Raw genomic sequence first — 25,969 nt, forward strand, 5'->3', positions numbered from 1 at the left:
TTTGATTGGAGAGTTTAATCCATTTACATTTAAAGTAATCAGTGATAAGGAGAGGCTGGGCACAGTGGTTCATGCCTGTAATCTCAGTGCTTTGGGAGGCTGAGATGAGAGGGTTGCTTGAGGCCTGGATTTGGAGACCAGCCTGGGCCACATTCTACAGAAAATCAGCCGGGCATGGTGGCATGTGCCTGTAGTGCTAGCTACTTGGAAGGCTGAGATGGGAGGATCACCTGAACCCAGGAGTTTGAGGTTACAATGAGCTATTATTGCACCACTGCACTCCAGCCACAGTGACAGGGCAAGACCCCACCTCTAAAAAACAAACAAACAAAAATAATTACTGACAAGAAAGGACCTACTTCTGTCATTTTGCTATTTGTTTTATATATGCCATATAACATTTTTTGTCCCTCATTTCCTGAATTACTGTCTTCTTTTGTGTTTAGTTTATTTTTTTGTAGTGAAATGTTTGAATTTCTTCCTCAATTCCTTTGATATATATTCTGTAGGTTTTCTTTGTGGTTACTATCGGGTTTACATTTAACATCCTAAAGTTCTAACTCTCCAGTTTGAATTTATACCAGCTTAACTTCAACAACATAAAAAACTCTCTTCCTTTACAGCTTTGTCTCCAGTCCTTTCAGTTGCTGATGTCACAAAATTACATCTTTATACATTGTGTACCCTAAAACATAATTCTTATAAATGCACTGGTATCTTAAATTATCTAGGAAAAAAAGTGGAGTTACAAACCAAAATTATAGTAATAGTGGCTTTTAAACTAATAATTTAAAAATGTGGGCTGGGCATGGTGGCTCAGGCCTGTAATCCCAGCACTTTGGGAGGCCAAGATAGATGGATCACCTGAGGTCAGGAGTTCAAGACCAACCTGGCCAACATGGTGAAACCCCGTCTCTACTAAAAATACAAAAATTAGTCGGGTGTGGTGGCAGGTGCCTGTAATCCCAGCTACTTGGGAGGCTGAGGCAGGAGAATCACTTGAACCTGGGAGGCAGAGGTTGCAGTGAGCCGAGATCGCGCCACTGCACTCCAGCCTGGGCAACAGAGCGAGACTCCATCTCAAAAAAAAAAAAAAAGTGTATATATATATATATATATCTCTCTCTCTCTATATATATATCTATATATATATCTTAAATCCTATAGAAAACAGACATAGAAGTTACCCATATGTTTACCTTTGTTGAGATCTTTATTTCTTCTTAACGGTTTTGAGTTACCATCTAGCATCCTTTCATTTCAACCTGCAGGACCTCCTTGAGCATTCCTTGCAGGGCAGGTCTAGTGCTAACAAACTCCTTCAGCTTTTGTTTATCTGCGAATGTCTTATTTTCTTCCTCACATGTGAAGGATAGTTTTGCTGGATATAGGATTTTTTTTGCCAGTTTTTTTTTCTTTCAGCACTTTATTTATTTTTATTTATTTTATTTTATTTTTGAGAGACAGCCTTGCTCTGTTGCCCAGGCTGGAGTGCAATGTCACAATCTTGGCCCACCGCAACCTCTGCCTCCCAGGTTCAAGTGATTCTCCTGGCTCAGCCTCCCGAGTAGCTGGGATTATAGGCACCTGCCACCAGGCCCAGCTAATTTTTGTATTTTTAGTAGAGACAGGGTTTCACCATGTTGGCCAGGCTGGTCTCAAACTCCTGACCTCAGGTGATCTGCCCACCTCGACCTCCCAAAGTGCTGGGATTACAGGCGTGAGCCACTGCACCCAGCCCTTCTTTTAGCACTTTAAATATATTGGCCCTCTGCCTTCTGGCCTCCAAGTTTCTGATGAAAAATCTGCTTGTCATTTTATTGAGGATCCCTTGTATGTGACAAGTTGCTTCTCTCTTGCTATTTTCAGGATTCTCTCTAACTTTGTGTTTCAAAAGTTTGACTATAATGTGTCTCAGTGTGGGTCTCTTTGAGTTCATTTTACTTGGGGTTACTTGAGCTGCTTGGATGTTTATATGCATGTCTTTCATCAAATTTGGGAAGTTTTCAGCCAGTATTTCTTCAAACATAGTCATAAGCTGCATAATGACATTTTGGTCATCAATGAACTGTATATATGTTGGTGGTCCTCAAATATTATAATACTGTATTTTTACTGTACTTTTTATGTTTATATGTACTTAGATACACAAATACTTACCATTGTGTTATAATTGCCTAAGTATTAAATACAGTAACATGCTGTACATATTTGTAGCCTTGGAGCAATAAGTTATATACTATATAGTTTAAGTATACAGTAGCTATACCATGTAGGCTTGTATAAGTACTCTCTACAATGTTCACAGAATGTTGAATCACACGAGGATGTATTTCTCAGAACATATTTTTGTTGTTAAGTGATGCATGACTGTATTCTCTCTGCCCCTTTCTCTTTCTTCTCTTTCTGAGGTACCTAAAATGTATATGTTGGCCCATTTGATGGTGTCCCACAGGTCTCTTAGTCTCTTCATTTTTTTTTTTTTTTTTGAGACAGGGTCTCACTCTGTCACCTGGGCTGGAGTGCAGTGGCACAGTCACAGCTCACTGCAACCTTGACCTCCTGGGCTTAAGCAATCCTCCCTCCTCAGCCTCCTGAGTAGCTGGGACTGCAGGTGTGTGCCACCATGCCTGGCTAATTTTTGTTTTTGTTTTTATTTATTGTAAAGACAGGGTTTTGCTATGTTGCCCAGGCTGGTCTTCAACTCCTGGGGTCAAGTGACCCACCTACCTCAGCCTCCCAAGGTGCTGGGATTACAGGTGTGAGCCACCGCACCTGGCCTTTTTGTTAATATTTCCATTTCATTCATACATTATTTTCTTGACTTCTTCCATGTCTTCCTTTAGTGCTTGAGTTCTTTAAGATAATTGTTTTAAAGTCTTTGTCTAGTAGCCATGCCATCAAGGTTATTTTTAGGGAAAGTTTCTTTTTTTTTGAGACGGAGTCTTGCTGTGTCTCCCAGGCTGGAGTGCAGTGGCATGATCTCGGCTCACTGCAACCTCTGCCTCCCCAGTTTCAAGTGATTCTCCTGCCTCAACCTCCCAAGTAGCTGAGATTACAGGCGCCCTCCACCATACCTGGCTAATTTTTGTATTTTTAGTAGAGACGGGGGTTTCACTGTGTTGGCTAGGCTGGTCTCGAACTCCTGACCTCAGGTGATCCGCCCGCCTCAGCCTCCCAAAGTGTTGTGATTATAGGTGTGAGCCACTGTGCCCAGCTTTTCAGAGATAGTTTCTGTTGATTTATTTTTGTTTTCCTTTGAATTGGCCATACTTTCCTGTTTCTTTGTATGCCTTGTGAACTTTTGTTGAAAACTGGACATTTGAATCTAATAATGTGGTAACTCTGGAAATCAGACTCGCCTCCTTCCCCAGGGTTTGCTGGGTTTTGCTTTTCTTTTCTTTCCTACTGTTGTAGGCTGTCGCTTTCCAAGGCTCAGCTGGGGTATAAACATAAGGTCTTCTTGGGACTCTTCTGAGTTTTTCTTTGGCATTTATGGTCACTTTCTAATTTCCCCAGTATATACAGTTGTTTTGAATGTCCTAGCCTTTCATGTTTGGCTCCTAAGAAGAGAAAAAGAGAAAAATTAAGAGGGAAAAAAGGCACCAGCTCTTTACATCCCTGGAAGTCACTTCAGCCAGAGGGGGAGGGGCTTGCAACAATGTGGGGAGGGGCCATGACAGTGGCTGCTGCTGCTTCGTCTGCCCCTCAGGAGCCATTGCTGCTTAACAAGTGACCACAAACTTCATGACTATCTTATCATCCGGCCGTTTCTGTGGGTCAGGAGTCCTGGCACAGCCTAAGTGGATCCTCTGGCTCAGCACCTCTCACAAGGCTAATGCCAAGGTGTTTCAGCCAGGGCTGCATTCTCATCTCAAGGGTCGACTGGGGAAGGATGCGCCTGCAGGCTCCCATGCTTGTTGATGAAATTCAGTTCCTTGTGGGCAGTTGGACTGAGGGGCCCCCATGTCTTGCTAGATGTCAGTTTTGCTACATGAGCCTCTGCATGAGCATCTTGCAACATGGCACTTAATTCATCAAAGCCTGCAGGGGAGAGAGTCTGCCATCAAGACAAAGGTAGCAATCTTATTTTTGATTATTATTTTTTTTGAGATGGAGTCTTGCTCTGTCGCCCAGGCTGGAGTGCAGTGGCCCAATCTCAGCTCACTGCAAGCTCCGCCTCCTGGGTTCACGACATTCTCCTGTCTCAGCCTCCTGAGCAGCTGGGACTACAGGTGCCCACCACCACGCCCGGCTAATTTTTTTGTATTTTTAGTAGAGACGGGATTTCACTGTGTTAGCCAGGATGGTCTCGATCTCCTGACCTCATGATCCGCCCGCCTCGGCCTCCCAAAGTGCTGGGATTACAGGCGTGAGCCACCACGCCCAGCCAGGTAGCACTCTTATGTAACGTAATTACAGGAATGATGGACATCACATCCCATTACCTTCGCTGTGTTTTCTTGGTTAGAAGCAAGTCACAGGCCCCACCCACACTCAAGGGGAAGGAACTACACAAGGCATGAATACCAGGAGCAAGGATAGCCGGGGCCATTATAGAGCTTTCCCCCACAGCACCATAAATTAGTCACTGATTCAAAGCACATACTGCATCCCATAAGATACAATGATATAGTCTCAGGATACAATCTCCCAACTGGCACTGCAACCAGGTCTTAAGGCCACTAAACCATTCTATCATGCCAGCTCCTCTTGAGCCAGGGTACCTAGTAAGACCAGTGCATTCCATGGGAAAGAAGTTAGCTGGAAAATAAGTTCCTTAGCATCAATGTTGTGTATGTTACCATGATGTGGAATAAATATTTCATTTATTTATTTATTGAGACAGAGTCTTGCTCTGTCCCCAGGCTGGAGTACAATGGCATGATCTTGGCTCACTGCAACCTCCGCCTCCCGGGTTCAAGCAATTCTTGTGCCTCAGCCTCCTAAGTAGCTGGGATTACAGGCGCCTGCCACCATGCCAGGCTAATTTTTATATTTTTAGTAGAGATGGGGTTTCATCATGTTGGCCAGGCTGATCTAACTCCTTACTTCAAGTGATCCGCCTGCCTTGGCCTCCCAAAGTGCTAGGATTACGGGTGTGAGCCACTGCACCTGGCCGGAATAAATATTTTATAAACTCATGGTGGCACGGGCAACATCATTGCAGTCAAGAACAAATTCATATCTAGAATCCATTCCTCCAGTGAGGACACGCAGTGCCCCTTCATGATGGAAAGGGTTCAGTGTGGTCAGCCTGCTGGCAGGTGGCGGAGCCCCCGGAAGTGGAGCCATGCTGGGGGCTCAGTGTCCATCTCTGCTGCTGGAAGTTTCAGTGTTCAGTGGTGGCAGCCTTGGGAGGAGGAAGCTCTATGTTGTAGAGCCCATGCAAAGCCCCCATCTCTGCTGCTGCTCATTGATAAAGCATGAAGGTGGCTGGAAAGTATGACCGCCATCCACAGTGCATGGCGTCGTCCTCCTGATGATACCTCTTGGTACGTTCTCCCCAAAATGCATGACCCTGGTGGACATTTGCAAAGGTGCACAACATCTTCACATTCTGTGCTGTCCACCCACATCCTCTTTCCCAGATATGCTTCTTACCGATCTCCCAAGCCTGCTCTTTTTGGTATCTAGCCAAACCATTAACTACCGCCAGGAACAAAGTCAAGATTTTCTTCCATGGATCTCTTAGTCCCGACAAAGTGGACAACAAAATTCACAGCTCAAAGTGCTTCTCATTGCCAGGCACACTCCTGACTTAAGGCTGGAGCTCAGTACACCACGAGGGACTGTCTGAGAAGCAGGGCTGCTTTTCTTTCCTTGTCAGTCAGGTGATCATGAGGAGCTTTCCATGATGCCATTGGTGTGGATCAAGAGGGAGGAGATGATGGAGGAGCACCCCGTGTCACAGGCATCTGAGCTGCCAGGACCTTCGCAAACCCAGTTTCTTATGTTTCATCTTCATTCCGTGATGAATTGCTGGTTCACACGCCCAACCTCATGGCTTGGTGGGTCTGGTACTATCGGTTCATGATGACTACCCCAAATGGTGGCGTTATTGGGAGTCTTGTGGTTACGCATCAGTGCTCGCCAGGGCCCCATAGCAAACCAGAGTTTTTTTCTCAAAAGAAGAATAGCTTAGGCTCACGCCTGTAATCCCAGCACTTTGGGAAGCTGAGGCAGGAGGATTGCTTGAGCCCAGGAGTTTCAGACCAGCCTGGGCAACACAGTGAGACAGTGTCTCTATTAAAAAAATTAAAAAAAAAAATAGCTGGGTGTGGTGGTGCACACTTTTAGTCTTAGCCACTTGGGAGGCTGAGACAAGAGGACTGCTTGAGCCTTGGGAGGTCAAGGCTGCAGTGAGCTGTGATTGCACCACTGCCCTCCAGCCTGGGCGACAGAATAGGACCCTGTCTAAAAAAAAAAGTTTTATGCAGACGAGGGCATGACTTTGCTCTAAAACTCTAGGGTTGGCCAGGCACGGTGGCTCACGCCTGTAATCCCAGCACTTTGGGAGGCTGAGGCAGGCGGATCACGAGGTCAGGAGATCGAGACCATCCTGGCTAACATGGTGAAACCCCGTCTCTACTGAAAATACAAAAAATTAGCTGGGCGTGGTGGCGGGCATCTGTAGTCCCAGCTACTCGGGAGGCTGAGGCGGGAGAATGGCGTGAACCCGGAAGGAGGAGCTTGCACTGAGCTGAGATTGCGCCACTGCACTCCAGCCTGGGCTACAGAGCAAGACTCCATCTCAAAAAAAAAAAAAAAAAACTCTAGGGTTCTGTGCTGTGATTTTCTTACTGGGTTTCTCCAGAAGCTTCAAACAGTATTCATATGTGCAACTGACAATCTGAGTGTCACTGATCTATTGAGTCATAAGGCTCAAGTGGTGAAGCAGGTGGCATTGAATGCTGGTCTTACTGCAGAGCCTTTTCTTGCCCAGGGGCCAACTGAAAGCCAGCAGACCATGAACTATTTAGTGAATGGGTTGCAGGGCTCCAGTGTTGCCTTTGAAAAAGCACATAGGCCTGCAGATATGCCTGGTTTATAGTGGCAGGTAGTGTAAGGTTCACAATGTGTCTTTCTTTTTTTTTTTTTTTTTTTTGAGACGGAGTCTCGCTCTGTCACCCAGCCTGGAGTGCAGTGGTGTGATCTCAGCTCACTGCAAGCTCCGCCTCCCGGGTTCATGCCATTCTTCTGCCTCAGCCTCCCAAGTAGCTGGGACTGTAGTTGCCCGCCACCACGCCCGGCTAATTTTTTGTATTTTTAGTAGAGACGGGGTTTTCACCATGTTAGCCAGGATGGTCTCGATCTCCTGACCTCGTGATCCACCCGCCTTGGCCTCCCAAAGTGCTGGGATTACAGGCGTGAGCCACTGCGCCTGGCCACAATGTGTCTTTCATCTTAAAATTTTTTTTTTTAGAGACGGCGTCTCACTGTGTCACCCACTCTGGAGTGGCAATGATCATAGCTCATTGCAGCCTAGAACTCCTGGGCTCAAGCAATTCTCTCACCTCAGCCTTTTGAGTAGCTGGGATTTTACAGGCCACTGTGCCTGGTGTATTTCCTCTTTTAGGCAATATTCTAACATGCCCCAGGCTATTGGATTCCTAGAAACTTCACTGACATTGTAGGACCCCGAATTTTCATGGCTTGAAAATGTTATTTCTTACTCAGGCATCCAAGGTATTTGCTACTCTGTGTTCATTTAGTCCAATCAGGATAAATTCACTAATATAGTGTATCAGTTCATGCTTGTGGGGGTCAAGACAATAAAGATGTCTGGATTAGATGACCTCAGAGAGTGGTAGCACTGACCCAGCAGTGAGACAAGCATGTGAGGGTGTTTTGTCAGCCCTATTATGTAAAAGTAAACTGTTTCTGGTTATCCTTGCAAATTATTATTTTTCACATACTACAAGACAAAACAGGCTGGGCGCAGTGGCTCACGCCTAAAATCCCAGCACTTTGGGAGGCCAAGGCAGGTGGATCACCTGAGGTCAAGAGTTCAAGGCCAGCCTGACTAACATGGAGAAACTCCATCTCTACTAAAAATACAAAATTAGCTGGGCATGGTGGCGCATGCCTGTAGTCCTAGCTACTTGGAAGGCTGAGGCAGGAGAATCGCTTGAACCTGGGAGGCAGAGGTTGTGGTGAGCCAAGAATGCGCCATTGCCCTCCAGCCTGGGCAACAAGAGTGAAACTCCATCTCAAAAAAAAAAAAAGATGAAACATTTTATCTGGGTGAAGGGATGATTTAACTCATGAAACTTGAGAACACAAGAACAACAAAAATACTTTCCTTGAACATTTTCAGCTAGAATGACAAGGCATTCTCCTACATAAAACATTATAATTTTCCCACTACTCCAAAGGAATCCAATAAATAATTTTACAATGAAGGGGCCTGGATCAAAACTGGCAGTGACACCTGGCCCCCGACAAACATGAGTCACAGGTCCCTGTGCAGGTCCCAGTGTCCAGTCCTCCAAGAACCAGCACTGCCGGAGCCTCGCTGTGGTTTCTTCCTTCCCCGATGGGACCAGCTGGAGTTTCCAAGCTGCTTCACAGAGGCCAAAGATGACAACATGATTGATGGTCAAAGCCAAGGTTTCCCTGCGCTGCCTTCGTCTTCTTCCCATGGCCTGGCCTGAGTGCTGCAGCTGGGCCCCAGGAGACGAGCTCCTCACCCAAGCTGGAGAGCATCTGCTGCACCCGCCATGCCGGGAAGAGCTCGGGGGGCTTTCTCCATAGCAATTCTTTGCGATGGGGTCCTGATCGGTGGGATGAGGCCCTGGGATGAGGTCCTGCATTTGGCCGGACATGACTCAATACTGATCTTCGACTGCCATGAAGAGGTTCTGGAACGCCACGATGCTCCAGGAGAAGCTCCTGGCTGGGCTGCAGGCAGCAAGAGACATGGCCAGCAGCCATCACAGCAGCACTGCTTCACACTGGGGATGTGGACGTTACAGCCCTGCACCAGCAAATCCCTCCTCTCACAAACATAGCCTGATTCATCCATGATGAGGAGCTTCCCTTGAACAGAGTTCTGGCACTGATTCCTCGGGCGACTGCTACTGCCCAGGTTAACCTGCACTTGCCACGGGCTGGGCTGGTCGTGGTCTTGAACCTGGAGGAGAGTCCTATGTCTCACTCCCGCTCTTCCTGCCTGAAGGTGCTGCCGAGGACATGGATGAGGATAGCCTGGGCAAGGGCCCCACATGTCCAGCAGCCCCATCCTTGTGAATGATTATAGGGAGAAAAGCATTTTCCAGGCCAATGGCTCACTCCAGGTGCCAGGGGTCATGTTGATTTGGTCCGGAAAATATATCACATCTGTAGCAGCAGGTGCAGTTGGAATAGCCACCTGCTGAGCTTTTTGAAAATTCACAAACGTTCTCCAAGGATGCCTGCCTTCCGCCTCGCCCAGCTAGGGAGTCAGGTGGGGGCTGTGCTGGAGATCACCAGCCCTGCATCTTTCACATCTTTTGAGGGTAGCACTAACCTCGGCATTTTCACCAGACATGCAGATTTGAGTTCATTAACCTGGTAGGAAAGAAAAATTGCAGGGCTTCCATTTAACTTTTTATACCATGACAGCCGTAACCCTGTGGGTCGCAGAGCTGATGTGAGAATGCCGCCGGTTTCTGGGATGTCTTTTTAGCTACACGCTCAGGAGCTTGCAAAGTGACCACAGGCAGGCTCTGCAGAACTCCCAGGCCCAGCTCGAGATGAACTTGGACCACAGTTGCATGATCCCTGACCATCAGTCTCCACTTTGACTGGTGGACCACCATGGTGTTTTGGGGCCCCAGAATTTGGCGCTCACCAGAATCAGTGTTCTGTGGGCCCTGAAAGCGCAGCATGTCGCCCTTGTGTGGAGCACCCCACTGAAGGGGCAGTGGCTCCTGTGGGAGGCTGGGAGGGCAAGTCCTGTGCACCTGAGAGCCCAGGGAGCCCGGCTTTCTTGTCAACCACAGGTGAGGACAAGGACAGGAACACAACCAAATCAGTTGCACAACTATATCTTTTAGGGTCTGTCTCCTGGCACCTTCTGGTGCCAAGTACTGCATCTAGCAGAGTACAGTCAGGAAACTGAGAACTTACTACATGTAAGTATTTAAAATTGTAGGGCTTGCATGGTGGCTCACGCCTGTAATCCCAGCTCTTTGGGAGGCTGAGGCAGGTGGATCGCTGCAGTGCAGGAGTTCAAGACCAGCCTGGGCAACATGATGAGATTTCATCCCTACCAAAAAAAAAAAAAAAAAAAGCCGGGCGTTGATAGTGGCAGGTGCCTGTAGTCCCAGCTTCTCGGGAGGCTGAGGTGGGAGGATCGGTTGAGCCTGGGAGCTGAGGCTGCAGTGAGCCCTGAGCATGCCACTGCAATCCAGCCTGGGCGACAGAGGGAGACCCTGCGTCCAAAATAAATACAATAAATACTAAAGTGTTTATGAAGAATGGCCAAACAGCTATTATAAGTCCAAAGTAACAAGAAGGACCCTGAGCTCGCACGGAGATGATTCCGGAAGCAGCGATGCCCCCGGGTTGGAGCAGAGGAGCAGCGGGGGTTTTCTGCGCTCTGCATCGCGGCGGGGCCCTCCCAGGAGCCGGTCATCGCCGCGCAGGCGGGCCCGGGAGAGGCGGGGCGCAGCCCAGCGCGGTGGCATGGGGCCGACTTTGGACTTAGGAAGACTGCGCGGGGCGGGACCAGCTGCTGAGCGCAGGAGCAGCGCGGCCGGGACCTCCTGGTGCGCGCCGAGGACGGTCAGGGAGGCGCGCGGCCCCGAAGACCCAGCCTGAACTAGGGCGTCAGTGCGGGTTTTGCCAGGAGCAGCAGAGCGCGGGGCGGGGACTCCTGGGGCGCAGATCCGGGTAGGGCTGGAGGTGGACCCGTCCCCGGAGCCGCGCGCCCGAGAAGGGACCCGGAGCGTCTCCTGCGGGCACCCTGCTCCTCTGGCGCCCCCCGCCACGCTTTACCCCCGGGGCCCCGCTCCAGCCTCGTGGCGGGACGGCCTCCCGTCTCCCCTGGGAGTCCCGGAGACGCCCGGCCCCTGCCTGCCGCTCCCGCCTGGGGAAGCTGCGCGCGGACGCGATGCCTCCGACTCTGACCCCGTCGGCTCCACTGTTTCTACCTTTCTGACCCAACTTTTGTTTTTTACGTGTCCAAATCTTGTAATATATTTATCTGTTTTTGAACAATTACATACTAACAGCCATAATGACAACTCGGCCTGGCGGGGTAACTCACACCTGTAATCCCAGAGCTTTAGGAGGCCTATGCGGAAGGATCGCTTCGGCCCAGGAGTTCGAGACCAACCTGGGCAACATAGTAAGACCCCAGCTCTACCAAAAGCATTTTTAAAAAAGCATTAGCTGCCTGTAGTGCCAGCTACTCCAGAGGCTGAGGTAGGAGGATCGCTTGAGCCCAGGGAGGTCGAGGCTGCAGTGATCTGAGATCATGCCACTACACTCCAGCCCATAAACATGGAGCCTTATAGCTATATGTAAGGTTTTAAAAATTAAATTTCAAAAGAAAATAAATTTCAATTTTTTTTGCAGGAAGTGTTATAGGATCTGCAATAAAAAGCATAACATATATTAGGATAGAAATATATCCTAACATATGTGATGTATACATTCTCTCTCTATAGGGCAGATATAAAGAAGAGTGGGATAGATATTGTATTTCAAGGAGAGTAACACAGTATACCATTTCTACTTATTGTAGAGCTTGTGTGTGTCTAAAAAGTGTGATTATGGGTGTCCAATCATTTATGGTATTTGTATCCCATTGGCAAAGTAAGAGTTTACTTTAAAATGTATCGGTATACCAGAAATCTGATCCTTTGTAACCATTTAAACTTGTTAGGAAAAACTTTAGATGTCAGCATAGAAATACACCAGGCGTGGTGGTGGGCGCCTGTAATCCCAGCTACTCCGGAGGCTGAGGTGGGAGAATCGCTTGAACCCAGAAGGCAGTGGTTGCAGTGAGCCAAGATCGCGCCATTGCACTCCAGCCTGGGCAACAAGAGTGGAACTCCATCTAAAGGGAGGGAGGGAGGGAGGGAAAAGAAAAGCAAAGAAAGTTTGAGGACCACCGTGTAGACAGCTGGGTGTTCAGAGCTTTACCCAGGAGCCAGGCCCTGTGTGGCCAGCTGTGCCCATCTGCCAGGCATGCATCTCACTAGGCAGCCAGGGCATCCACTGCTTCCGAAAGCTTCCCAGGTCCTATCCCTGTGCCCTCATCAGTGTACTGCACTGTCAAGATCATCTCAGGGGTGTTGAGACCACCAAGCTCCCTGTGGACATGATAAGATGGGAAGATATGCTGATGCCACTTCCACGGAGGGGCAACTTGCTTCTGGTGAATGTTGATTGAGGAAGGAAAAAATATTTACCAGATCAGTCACTGCATAACAGGTGGTAAATTGTATTGATTTGTTTCATTAAGGAGAACACACTTGAAACAGCAGCTGCAAAGGGAGTCACCTTCTGATTAAGCTGACAATGACGTATACATTCCCCAAAACCACCATTTTCTAGTGAAATAAAACTGGAGAATGAAGTCTCAGACTGTGCAATTAGTCGATGCAATCCCCTCATGATGCTGTATTTTCTCTGACAGGCTGTTGTGGTAGGAAATTCATGACCCTCCTCCTTTCCTTTCCTTTCCTTCTTTCTTTTCTTTTCCTTTTTCTTTTCCCTTTCTTTTCCTTTTCTTTTTCTTTTCTTAAAACTGAGTCTTGCTCTGTCACCCAAGCTGGAGTGCAGTGGCGCGATCTCAGCTCACTGCAACCTCTGCCTCCTGGTTCAGGAGATTCTCCTGCCTCAGCCTCCCGAGTAGCTGGGATTACAGGCGCCCGCCACCATGCCTGGCTAATTTTTATATTTTTAGTAGAGACGGGGTTTCATCATGTTAGCCAGGCTGGTCTCAAAGTCCTGACCTCGTGATCTGCCCGCCTCGGCCTCCCAAAGTGCTGGGATTACAGGCATGAGCCACCGCACCCGGCCTAGCTTTTCTTATAATGATGGTAAGAATATGATAATGGTAGTTAACATCTGTTGAATGCTTATTGTGTGTGAAACCCTGCTCTAAGTATTTTATATTTATTAGCTGATATGGTTTGGTCCCCTCCAAATCTCGTATTGAAATGTGATCCCCAATGTCAAAAGTGGGGCCTGGTGGGATGTGTTTGGGTCATGGGGGCAGATCTCTCATGAACGGTTTGGTGCCCCCCTCACCGTAATGAGTTCTCACTCTGTGAGCTCACAAGCTTGCATGAGAGCTGGTTGGTTAAACAGCCTGGCATCCATCTTGCTCTGCCACTTGCCATGTGGCACACCTGCTTCTCCTTTACATTCTACCATGAGTAAAGGCTTCCTGAGCCTCCCCAGAAGCTGAGCAGATGCAGGTGCCGTGCTTGCGCAGCCTGTGGAAGCATGAGCCAAGTAAACCTCTTCTCTTTATAAATTACCCAGTCTCAGGTGTTCCTTTGTAGCAATGCAAAAACAGACTAACACATTAGCCAAGTGATCCTCCAAACAGAAACAAAATCCACAAGCCCTAGAGGCAGAGTGGTTATCCCTCTTTTAATATATGAATACAGTGGGGACTTAAACTGGTAATTTTTTGTTATACAAGATATGATAATTCATTTCAACAGAGTCACAAAAAGTCCCTCAAGTTTTGATTTGGGAATTTAAAAATATTTAGCTGATCTGGGAATAGAAGGATGATTCTCCTTCAAGGACCGTGCCGTTGTTTAAAGTTCTACACTCCTTTGATACTCTCAGCAGTAAGAGAACAGAGACAGGAAACATGCACTTCTATGGAGGGCCCGCCGGAAGGACTCAGCAGCAGAGGATTCCACCTGCACAGGAAAGGTAGACAGCTACTGGGTAGCAGAAAAACAACGAACAAAACCTGACTCATACAACCTGTAAGCAACGCCCCCAAATCAAAGGAAAAAGCTGCAGATCACAAGTCATCCAATATTCCAGTATCCCACTATTCAGAAATAAACGTGCAGACCAGGCACAGTGGCTCCTGCCTTAAACCCCAGCACTCTGGGAAGTTGAGGTGGGAGGATCACTTGAGCCCAGGAGTTTGACACCAGCCTGGGCAACATGGTGAGACTCCGTCTCTACACACACACACACACACACACACACACACACAAAATTAGTGCCTGTCGTCCCAGCTCCTCAGGAGACTGAGGTGGGTGGATCACCTGAGCCTGGGGAGGTCAAGGCTGCAGTGAGCCGTGATGGCACCACTGCACTCCAGCCTCAGCAACAAAGCAAGACCCTGTTTCTAAAAAAACAAAACAAAACTGAAAAAAGAAATAACAAATGTGAAAACATTTGATGAATAATCCAAATATTTCTCTCTCCATTTTTACAGGGGTAAATTTCCATAATTATGAAGAGGCAGAAAGAGATGGAGAGAGAGAATGTTATAACAGCAGAGATATTTTATACATTTCATTTTAAAAATAAAATGTTAAATTTAACAAATGAAAATAAACTGGTGAAGCTCAAGGAATTGCTGGATGCATAAAAATCTCTTTTAAAAATTGTGTACAAAAGAACATATGTAATATACATGTGCCTTAGGACAATAGAATGTAAGAGCTCGCATGTCACCAATACTATTGCATCCCCACCTAACTCCGCTCCTGCCTGCAGATGAATCCACTCTTACAAATGTGTTCACCGTTCCCTTACTTTTAAAATATAATTTTCAAAAAATAAAAAATAAAATAAAAATTTCAAGAATCATATATATAGCCACGCTGGGTTTGTTGGCTCATGTCTGTAATCCCAGCACTTTGGGATGCCAAGGCGGGCAGATCCCTTGAGGTCAGGAGTTCAAGACCAGCCTGGCCAACATGGTAAAACCCTGTCTCTACCAAAAAATACTAAAGTTAGCCAGGCATGGTGGCGCACGCCTGTAATCCCAGCTACTTGGGAGGCTGAGGTGGGAGAATCACTTGGACCCTGGAGGCCCAGGTTGCAGTGAGCCAGGATCACACCACTGCACTACAGCCTGGGAGACAGAGTAAGACCTTGTCGCAAAAAAAAAAAAATAATATATTTATGATTATATATAATCCTCTCATCCTCACCCAATCTGAGAATGTCTATCTTTACATTTTGCAAAATTACTGGATATGAAATGAGCCTCCATGGTAATTTTAGTTTGCATTTCATGGAATGTGTTTTCAAAGGTTTATCAGCCAATCCGTTTTCCTCTTCTGGGAGATGCCCGTTCATCTCTCTGCCCATTGCTCTATGGATTACTCACCTGTTTCTTTGACACATGCAGAAGTTCTTTAACAGGTTTATGTGTTGCAAATTTCTTTTCCAAGTTTATATGGTTTTTCACTTTTGGTATGTTATTTTTAGAGAAGCAGAAGTTTTGCATTTTGACATGCTTTAGTAGTCTTTTCCTTTGTGGTATATAAAGTACATATTTTAAAAGTCATCCCTTGTTTTATGTAGCTGTGGTTCATGTTCATGGCTGTTTAGGTGTCTGTTATGTGCATATAACATTACTGATTCATTCTACTGCTGGTAGACATTTGGATTATTTGTAGATTTTGGTTTTAAAAATAATACTAGCATGGATTTTCTTGCACATGTCTCCTGGTGCACACATCCATGCATTTTTGGGGGCACGTACCTGGGAGAAAGGTTGCTGAGGCACAGGTGTGCCAAGCCTTCTGCTGAAGTGGGTGTTCTGATTTCCCTCCCCACGGCAGTGTGGGAACCGGTGTTCTGCAAGCCTCCGTGGGTAGTGGCAGCCTCTCTCTAGCAGGTGTGCGTGGTATTAGGTGAGGTTTTAGATTGGATTTCCCTGGTAACTAATGAGATTAATCACATTTCCATATATTTATTGGCCACTTGGGTAGGCTCTTGCGTGCATTCAAGTATGTTACTAGTTCTCTATTGTGGTGCTGCCTTTTTTCTTATGGTTTTGTAGTATTTCCCAATATATTTGGAATACAAACCTTTTGTCAGTTACATGGATTGCAAATACCTTCTCCCACTCAGTGGCTTGCATTTTTACTTTCAATGGTGTCTTCTCATGAATAGAACTACCTGATTTTTGCTGGGCATGGTGGCTCATGCCTGTAATCCCAGCACTCTGGGAGGCCGAGGTGGGTGGATCACCTGAGGTCAGGAGTTCAAGACCAGCCTGGCCAACATGGCGAAACCCCATCTCTACTAAAAATACAAAAATTAGCCAGGCGTGGTCGTGGGCCCTTGTAATCCCAGCTACTTGGGAGGCTGAGGCAGGAGAATCACTTGAACCTGGGAGGTGGAGGTTGCAGTGAGCCAGGATCGAGCCACTGCACTCCAGCCTGGGCGATCAAGCAAGACTCTGTCTCACAAAAAAAAGAAAAAAAGAAAAAGAACTTACTGATTTTACCGTGTTTTCTTTTGGATATTTTTTGTAGTGGTCTCTGAAATAAATCTTTCCAGCTCCAAGTTCCTGAAGCTGTTCTCCCGTGTGGTCTTCTACAGGCTTTATGGTTTTGCCTTCCCGTGCGCTCACCAGTCCATCTGGAACTGCCTGTTGTGAATGCAGTAAAGTAGCAGACACCTGTCCTCTCTCTCCTCATACAGGTTTCTGATTGGACCCCACCACTGACTGAAATCTCCATTCTTCCCCACGGCTCTGTAGGCCCCCTCTCCAGGAAGCGCCCACATGCCTGGGGGCTGTTTCTGAACCCACGGCCGCTGGTCTCCGTGTGAGAACATCGCACTGTCTTCACCGACATGAGGTCCTAATATCAAGAAGAGCAAGTCCTCTCACCGAATTCTTCTTTGGATTATTTGCCATTCTTGGCTCTTTCGCAGATACATTCCAGAATCACTTGGTCAATTTTCATACAAACAAAGCAAAACAGCCCTGCTGGGTGACCTTCAAACCTATAGCTCAATGTGCTGAGTGTCACCTCTATAGCAGTGGCCACTCAATCTATGAATATGGTATCTCTCTCGTTTTTTGTTTTGTCTTAGTGCTTTTCAAACATGTTTTATGGGTGTGTGTGTGTGTGTGTGTGTGTTCGCTCATGTGTATAGAGATCTTGTGTGCATCTTTGTCAGATTTAATCCTAGTATTTGACAATTGTTTCCCTTTTTATTTTCAAGTAGTTTTGGTCTCGCAGAAAAGTAATAGAATCAGTATGGGGATCTTCCATAGATGTATAACTTACCCAGCTTCCTCTCAGGTTAATGTCTTACAAAGAGACAGTACAAGGATCAGAACCAGGAAATCAACACTAGCATAAAACCATTAACTAAAGACCTTCCTAAATTTCACCAGTTTTTCCAGGATGCCATATTGCATTTATTTGCAGTTTCTGCACAGTTACCTGCAGTCTGTAACTGTTCCTATAGTCATGACTTTTCTTTTCTTTCACGACCTTGACACTTTTGAAGAATGAATCTGGGTGTGGTGGTGTGTACCTGTGGTCTTGGCTACTCAGGAGGCCGAGGTTACCACCAGCCAAGATGGAGCCACTGCACTCCAGCCTGGATGACGGAGCGAGACCCTTTTTTTTTTTTTTTGAGACAGTGTCTTGCTCTGTCACCCAGCTGGAGTGCAATGGCTCGATCTTGGCTCACTGCAACCTCCACCTCCCGGGTTCAAGTGATTCTTCCTGCCTCAGCCTCCCCTGTAGCTGGATTACAGGCGCCGTCACCACACCCAGCTAATTTTTGTACTTTTAGTAGAGACAGGGTTTCACCATGTCGGCCAGGTTGGTCTCAAACTCCTGACATCAGGTGACCCGCCTGCCTCTGACTCCCAAAGTGCTGGGGTTACAGGTGTGAGCCACTGTGCCCGGCTGAGACTCTGTTTCTAAAAATTAAAAATAAAATAAAGCAGAAATGATGTTGTGTTTTTGATGTACATCATGTCATGGGACTTACGGTGTGGGAATGTCTCACCGCTTGTGACGCTGCCCTTGATCACTTAGTGGGGGGTTCCGCGAACGTCTCACCGCTTGTGACGCTGCCCTTGATCACTTAGTGGGGGGTTTCCACCGGGTTTCTCCTTTGTAAATGTACTATGTTTTCCTTTCGTGGTTGATACTTATCTTGGGAGAGATATACTGAGACAAGAGGAATTGTGCTTCTCTTCAAACACCTGCCCACTGAAACGTGTGTCGGCGGACATACGTCAGCGGCTGTCAGCTGTAGCCGCTGCACTTCTTGTGTGCCCAATGGCAATCTGCTCCTCCCCTGCCCCCTCCTACACCCATTGATGGGATTCTACTTTCCCCCCACGCCCTCTGGTGTGTATTTAATCCTTTATTTCTATCACTATGGACTCACTGACGTGTATTTTGTGGGCTTAATCCAAGTATATGATAGTTTTTTGATGCTAATTAAATATCATATTAAATTTTCTTTTTGTTGCTTGTGTACAGAAATACACTTTGTGAGTATGAGGTTATATTCAGAACCTTCCCAAGATTGCTCATTGATGATAATCATTTGTGATGAGTTCTTTTGGATTTTTATGTGCATCGTCTGCAAATGAAGATGACTTTGACTGTTTGCTGTCACTCTTTGGAGCTGGGCCCCTGTTCCCATCAGGGTTATTTTATTTCGTGAAGGTTGTGATTCTGACCCAAATAGGGCTACCAGATAAAACAGGGCTCCCATAAACCGGGACATCCATTTAAATTTGAATTTCTCATATATACATATTGTATATGTATAATATAAAAATATATACATTTTACTGAGACAGGGTCTTGCTCTGTTGTCCAGGCTGGAGTGCAGTGGCACGATCATGGCTCACTGCAGCACTGACCTGGGCTCAAGCCATCTTCCCATCTCAGCCTCCTGAGGAGCTGGGACTACAGATGTGCACCACCACACCCAGATGATTTTTAGTTATTTGTAGAGACAGGTCTCCCTACGTGACCCAGGCTGGTCTTAACTTCTGGGCTCTAGTGATCCTCCCACCTTGGCCTCCCAGTGTTGGGATTACAGATGTGAGCATTGCACTTGGCCCTATATATACATTTTAAAAGAGAGACAGGGTCTCACCACGTTGTCCAGGCTGGCCTCAAACTCCTGGGCTCAAGCAATCCTCCCATCTCAGCCTCCCAATGTGCTGGGATTACAAGGCCACCACACTTGGCCTAAATTTGAATTTCAGATAAACAGGAATAATTTATTTAGTGTATGTCCCCCAGATTGCATCCTGTTTATTAGCTAAATCTGGCAACCCTAAACCCAAGCCATACCCAGTGCTCTAAATGCAGGTCTGTCCCTTGGCCCATTCTCTACTGAGCAGCTGACCTTTCGTTCCGGACCAGGCCAGGCCCACCTGCCTGGTGGTGGGACCACCCTGCTGCACTGTTCTGGAGACCTCATTCTTCACTTCCTCAGTAGCTTTCAATGCCGTCAGACACTTGTTTAAAAAACACTTTGATTTCGTCTGTCTTCTCTGTTGCTGTCACTGGGAAGGCTGCACCTCCTGCCCTGCCATCTCCGCTGCAGAACCAAATACTCTTCCTGGCCTACTGTTTTCCCTGCAGAATTTTGTGGACACTGCTTCATTTTCTTCTAACATAAGAGTTTCTGTAAAAAGCCTTAGGAGGTGGGCGTGGTGCACAGGCGTGTGCCTGTGGTCTCAGCTACTCGGAAGGCTGAGGTGGGAGGATTGCCAGAACCGGGGAAGTGGAAGCAGCAGTGAGCAGAGATTTGTGCCACTGTGCTGCATCCTGGGTGACAGAGTGAGACCCCATCTCAAAAAGAAAAAAGCCTCAGGAGAGGCGGACTTTCCTGTCATAGGCGCTTTGCTCTTTCTCCTCGGGTGCTTGGAAAACATTTTGTTTTGAGGCTCAACTTCACTGCGTTACGTCTGATGCCTGTTGTTCATGCCCTTTTGTTTTCTGGGATTTTTTCCCCCTTTTATCTTAAGATTCATTTCAGGATTTCCTGGGTTTTATCTTGAGTGTTTGCTCTTTGTTTGCATTGTCAGTCTCTGCATCCTAGACGCACGTTATTCTTAACGACTGTATTATCTCTGTCCACTGCCACTCGGTGTCCCGCCCTCCTGACGGCGACTCTCCCTTTATTCTCCTTCGCTGTGATTTTCCCACATGCACTCAGCTCTCCACCCTGCCCCCGCTGGCTGCTCCGGTCCGTGTCCTGGGCCTGCAGGGCCTTCCGCCTCGCCCAGTCTCACCTCATCCCGCCATTCTGTCCATGCCCCCTGGGAGCCTGGTTGTGGGAATGATAGTACTTGGCTCCCCAGCGGGCGCACCTGTGGAGACCCAGCTGAGCTGCCTGCTTGCTTCTGGCCTGGGCTCCCGTGGCCTTCTGCACAGCTGTGGCTCCCTGCTGGGTACCCGCGTGGCCCGACAGCCTCGCCTAGCCACCTGTGCCCTGGTACAAGTCACACCTACGGGGCGCACGCTGAGCGTTCACTGTGGCGGAAGCGCCACAAGCGCCCCATTGCTAGTCTCCTAGAAAGCTGCCAGTATCGTTCCACGTTAGAGCAAGGGGCTTAGGCCGGGGAGGCTGAGTGGTACCCGGACTTCCCCAGGCCACTAAGGGCAGGGCTGGGCCCGACGGCCTCTCCTCCGCCCCCTCCTCCCTGCGAGGCGGCTCCAGGCTCGGGCTCAGCGCTCCGTTGCAGCCGCGGTGGGGCGAGGGCGAGGCCGAGTCCGGAGAGGACGGAGCTCCCTCTGGGGCCCTGGGCTCCGCGCTCTCTTCCGAGTCCAGCGGGGCTGTGATGAGCCCTCCCAGGCCTGGGGCCTCCCCGCTCAGCCCAGCCTTCGCTCGCTGGGGCCTGGATGCAGGAGGAGCCTTCGGCTTTCAGGGAAGGGAGTCCCGCGGGGGACAGCACCGCTTCCTCACCGTTCCTTGGGGCTCCCGAGCTGCGGGCTCGGCGGGGCTCGCAGGGTCCCCGGAGGCGTGGGCGGGGGAGGTTCCCGCAGACCTGGGTCCTCTCCCCGTCCCGGGCTTTCGCGCAGCCTCCTCGTGCGGCCTCTGCGGGCGGGAACCCCGGCTCGGCCGCCTTGGGGGCTTTGAGAGCCGTTTCGGTCCTTCTGTGGGGGCGGGGCCGGCTCCACTCCCAGGGGCGCAGCAGGCGTGGCTGGAGGCGAGAACGCGCCCCCGTGAGCCTCTCCCCACCCCAGGGCCAAGCGATCCAGGGCGCTTTCCGGCAGCTCCGGGCCAGGAGGGAGCTCGCCCGCCGCCGGGAGGAGCGCCGGGAGTACCTGGAGCAGATGGAGAAGCTGCAGAGGGAGGTGAGGACGGGCGGCCGCAACCCCCGGGGGCCAGGGCAGGCAGGAGGAGGAAATGGCGAAGCAAGGTGCGTGGGGTTGGGGGTGAAGCTCAGGTTGGGCTCCGACCTCAGAGGCGTGGACCGTGGCCTCGGGGCTCGGGGCGGTGGCGCGGAGCGGGCGGTGACTTCGGCGGGCGCCTCCCAGGCCTACCTGGCCCTGGTGCGCCGGGAGCAGGAGGCCCCGCGGCGGCTGCGCGAGCAGGAGGAGGCGGCGCAGTGGGAGCGGCGGGAGGAGCTGCAGCGTCGCCGCCGCCTGCTGGACGCCGCCTTCGACGGGGACGTGGGCGAGATCCGGGCGGTGCTGAAGGAGGTCAGCGGGGGCGGGAAGAGGGCGAGGGCGGGGGTTGGGGTTGGGGTGGGAGGAGCGGGGAGCCGTGACCGCGGCGGGCGGCGCAGGTGGAGCAGCTAATGACCCGCGAGGGCGTGGGCCATGACGAGGCAGGCAAGGCGCGGCGGCTGCAGCGGCGCGTGGCTCTGGTGGAGTGCGAGGACAGCCACGGGGACACGCCGCTGTCCGAGGCGGCCGCGGGCGGGCAGTCCCTGGCCATCCAGCTGCTGGCCGAGCTCGGCGCCAGCCCCAACAGCAAGGTGGGCGCCGTGGGCTGCGGTGCGGGACCCTCGGGGGCCTCCTTCCCCCAGGAACAAGGCCGGGATCTTGCTCAGGGAGCCCATCTTGAAGGGCGCTTTCGGTCGGACGCCGCTGTACCGTGCAGCCTTTGGGGGCCACCTGGCAGCTGTGGAGGTGCTTCTGAAGCTCGGAGCAGACTCCCGGGTGTACGCAGAGGACAGGAGCACCCCTGAGCAGGTGTGGACCCCAGAGATGTGGGCGCCGGGAGGTGTGGGTACTGGGAGGTGTGAGCCCCGGGAGGTGTGAGCCCCGGGAGGTGTGGGCTCCGGGAGGTGTGAGCCCCGGGAGGTGTGGGTACCGGGAGGTGTGAGCCCCGGGAGGTGTGAGCCCCGGGAGGTGTGGGCTCCGGGAGGTGTGAGCCCCGGGAGGTGTGGGCTGTAGGGACCAGCCCCACAGGGTCGGTGGGTCTCTCCCCGTGTGCGGCGACCAGAGAGTGTAGAAATAAAGACACAAGACAAAGAGATAAAAGAAAAGGCAGCTGGGCCCCGGGGACCACTACCACCAATGCGCGGAGACCGGTAGTGGCCCCGAATGTCTGGCTGTGCTGTTATTTATTGGACACAAAGCAAAAGGGGCAGGGTAAAGAATGTGAGTCTTCTCCAGTGATAGGTAAGGTCACGTGGGTCACGTGTCCACTGGACAGGGGGCCCTTCCCTGCCTGGCAGCCGAGGCAGAGAGAGAGAGAAGACAAAGAGAAAGACAGCTTAGGCCATTATTTCTGCATAGCAGAGACTGTTAGTACTTTCACTAATTAACTACTGCTATCTAGAAAGCAGAGCCAGGTGTACAGGATGGAACATGAAGGTGGACTAGGAGCGTGACACTGAAGCACAGCATCACAGGGAGACGGTTAGGCCTCCGGATAACTGAGGGAAAGCCTGACTGGTGTCAGACCCTCCACAAGAGGTGGAGGAGCAGAGTCTTCTCTAAACTCCCCCGGGGAAAAGGAGACTCCCTTTCCCGGTCTGCTAAGTAGCGGGTGTTGTTTCTTGACACTTTTCGCTATCGCTAGACCACGGTCCGCCTGGCAACGGGCATCTTCCCAGATGCTGGCGTCACCGCTAGACCAAGGAGCCCTTCTGGTGGCCCTGTCTGGGCATAACAGAAGGCTCGCACTCTTGTCTTCTGGTCACTCCTCACTATGTCCCCTCAGCTCCTATCTCTGTATGGCCTGGTTTTTCCTAGGTTATGATTATAGAGCAGGGATTATTATAATATTGGGATAAAGAGCAATTGCTACAAACTAATGATTAATGATATTCATATATAATCATATCTAAGATCTCTATCTGGTATAACTATTCTTGTTTTATATTTTATTACACTGGAACAGCTCGTGTCCTCGGTCTCTTGCCTCGGCGCCTGGGTGGCTCGCCGCCCACAGTGGGCCAGGCAGGTGTGAGTCTGGCAAGTGCACACCCAGGCAGGGCAAGGCTCACCCGACCGGCTCTGTCTCTGAAAGCTGGCAGAAGCCTGAGTGGCTTGCTAGAGCCGTTTCCTAGCCCCGCCGTACCCCATTCCCTTCCTGGAAGTCCTGACTTTAAAACCTTGTCAGTCTGCAATGGAAGTGGCAGCGACTCCCATTTTGTGAATGCCTTTGGTGTCGGATTTTGTGTCATTTCCTTCCGTGCTTTGCCTGAGGAAGTGGTGTTACTGATGGAGAAACTGAGGCTGGCGATTCCAGGGTTGGCAGAGCTCATGGTGCTGGGGGCAGCACGGGCAGCACGGAGTGTCAGCACTCCGGTTTTCCAGAGAAATTGAGCCACACAGCCCAGCCATAGAGCTCCTGCCTAGAGCCTTTGGGCTGTCTGGCCGGGCGTGATGGCTCACGCCTGTAATCTCAGCACTTTTGTAGGCTGAGGTGGGTGAATCACTTGAGCTCAGGAGTTTGAGACCATCCTGGCCAACATGGTGAAACACCATCTCTACTGAAAATACGAAAATTAGCTGGGCGTCGTGGCGCACACCTATAGTTCCAGCTACTTGGGAGGCTGAGGCAGGAGAATCGTTTGAACCCGGGAGGCAGAGGTTGCAGTGAGCCAAGATGGCCCCACTGCACTTCAGCCTGGGCGATAGAGTGAGACTCAAAAAAAAAAAAGACAGAGTCTGCCCTGGGCCAGGCTGGAGACACAATGCCTGGACCTGTCCTAGGCCCAGGAGTGGGGCGGGGTGGGGTGAGGCTGACTCCCCCTGTTGGAGCAGTGGCTGGAAAACCAGACCGCGAACCTCGCCTGTCTTAGTTTCATTTAAAACAACTTAATTTGAACCCCAGTCCCTCTCCCATCTCAATCATTATGTTCCCCCACCCCACCCCTAACCTCACCCCACATCCCACACAAATCTGGAGGTGATGCCTGGAGTCTGGGTTGTGCCTCGGGCCCACGGCAGACACCTGGGAGATGCATCCACTGGACTGCTGCCAGAGTCTTTGCCCAGCCAGGGACCCACCCCCAGACTCCCCTCCTGTAGGTGCTGCCTGGGAGCCTGTCCTGCCCCTCTCTTCTTTCTCCTTGTCTGCAAAGGGTCCTTCTTCCTGGGCTGGAGGGGAGGGGCAGGGCCGAGGCGGTGGGCTTAGGGAGGGGCTGAGGATACGGTGAGGCATCCAGAGGTGCAAGTGGGAGTCAGGGGTGCTGGGGTGTCCAGCAGACCTGCTGCCTAGGGCATGGCGGCCCGGAGAGCTGAGAAGGGCAGCAGCTGGGGGTGCTGGGGGAGCCCTTGGGTGCCAGGGGACCGTGTGTTCACTCCATGGTGCTGGAGCGTTGGCCATCCACAGACAAAGGGGTTAGTGTGGACCTGAACCACACACCTATAAAAAATTACCTCAAAGTGGATTATAGATTTAAATGTAAAGGGTAAAACTACAAAACTTTTAGAACACATAGGAGAAAAATCTTTGGGGCCTAGGACTTGGAGGGATTCTTGGACATGACACAAAAAGCACAATCCCAAAAAAAAAAAACCACACTGATAGACGGAACTTCATCAGAATGTAAAATGTTTGCTTTGTAAAAGATCTGTCAAGAAGAAGCGAAGCCACAGGCAGCAGCAAACATTTGTGAACCATGCATCGGACAAGGGACGTGTATCTAGAACATAGAAAAAACTCATATCGCAACAACAATAAAACATACAATCTAGGTATAAAATGAGCAAAGACATGAAGAGAAATTTCACCATAGAGGATCTGATGATGGCAGATGAACACCCGAGGAGGTGTTGCACACCAGCTCACACCTCCCAGGACAGCCCAGGTCAAACTAGTGCTGGGGCCGAACAAGGGCAGTGATGTGGGGAAGCTGGCCCTGCCACACCTCGCTGGGGGGACGCAGCACAGTACAGCTGCTCTTGCAAATATGCGGTTTCTTAAAAAGCGAACACATTTACCATGTAACACAGCATCAGACTCCTAGATATTTGCTCCAGTAAAAGGAAAACGAAGTCCACACAAAAATGTGTACACAGATGTTCACAGCAGCTTTATTTACAATAGCCAAAGAGTGGAAACGACTCAGATGTCCTCCAGCAGGCGAGTGGCTCCACAAGATTGGTGCATTCCTGCCACGAAACATGCTTGGCAATAAAACGGTGTGAACACACGACCCGTGCAACAACTAGCAATGTGGAGAAACTGGAAGGGAGCTTCACAGAGTGGGGAGAAGGTCACAGACTGCGTGCTCCATTCGTGTAACACACTCACATGACAACATTGTGGAGACTGAGGACAGATCAGAGGGCTGCAGGGGTTACAAATGGGAGTGAGGGCAGGAAAAGTGGGGAGAGATGGGGCCGACTGGGCAGGAGTAGCACAAGAGACCCTTGATGTGATGAGACAGTCCTGTATCTTGATTACGATGGTCGTAATGCAAAACTGCACATGTGAGAAAATTGTAATGACACACACACACACGCACACACACACATGCACACACACACGCACACACACACACGCACGCACACACACACGCACACACACGCACACACACGCACACACACGCACGCACACACACACACAC

At 49.8% G+C, this 25,969-nt stretch overlaps 1 long non-coding RNA gene and 1 pseudogene across 1 annotated transcript; one reads left to right on the top strand and one right to left on the bottom strand.

Annotated features, from left to right (window-relative positions):
- Positions 1–8,213: 8,213 nt before the first annotated feature.
- Positions 8,214–10,673, bottom strand: LOC116813872 (uncharacterized; annotated as a pseudogene).
- Positions 10,674–13,797: 3,124 nt separating this feature from the next.
- On the top strand, positions 13,798–14,551 carry LOC131384159 (uncharacterized). The gene is made up of 2 exons (XR_009214737.1): positions 13,798–13,890; positions 14,411–14,551. It is a non-coding gene; the product is annotated as an uncharacterized LOC131384159 (long non-coding RNA).
- Positions 14,552–25,969: the final 11,418 nt, after the last annotated feature.

This window comes from Hylobates moloch, unplaced genomic scaffold (genome assembly GCF_009828535.3).
Source record: "Hylobates moloch isolate HMO894 unplaced genomic scaffold, HMol_V3 SCAFFOLD_9, whole genome shotgun sequence".
Classification (NCBI taxonomy): domain Eukaryota; kingdom Metazoa; phylum Chordata; class Mammalia; order Primates; family Hylobatidae; genus Hylobates; species Hylobates moloch.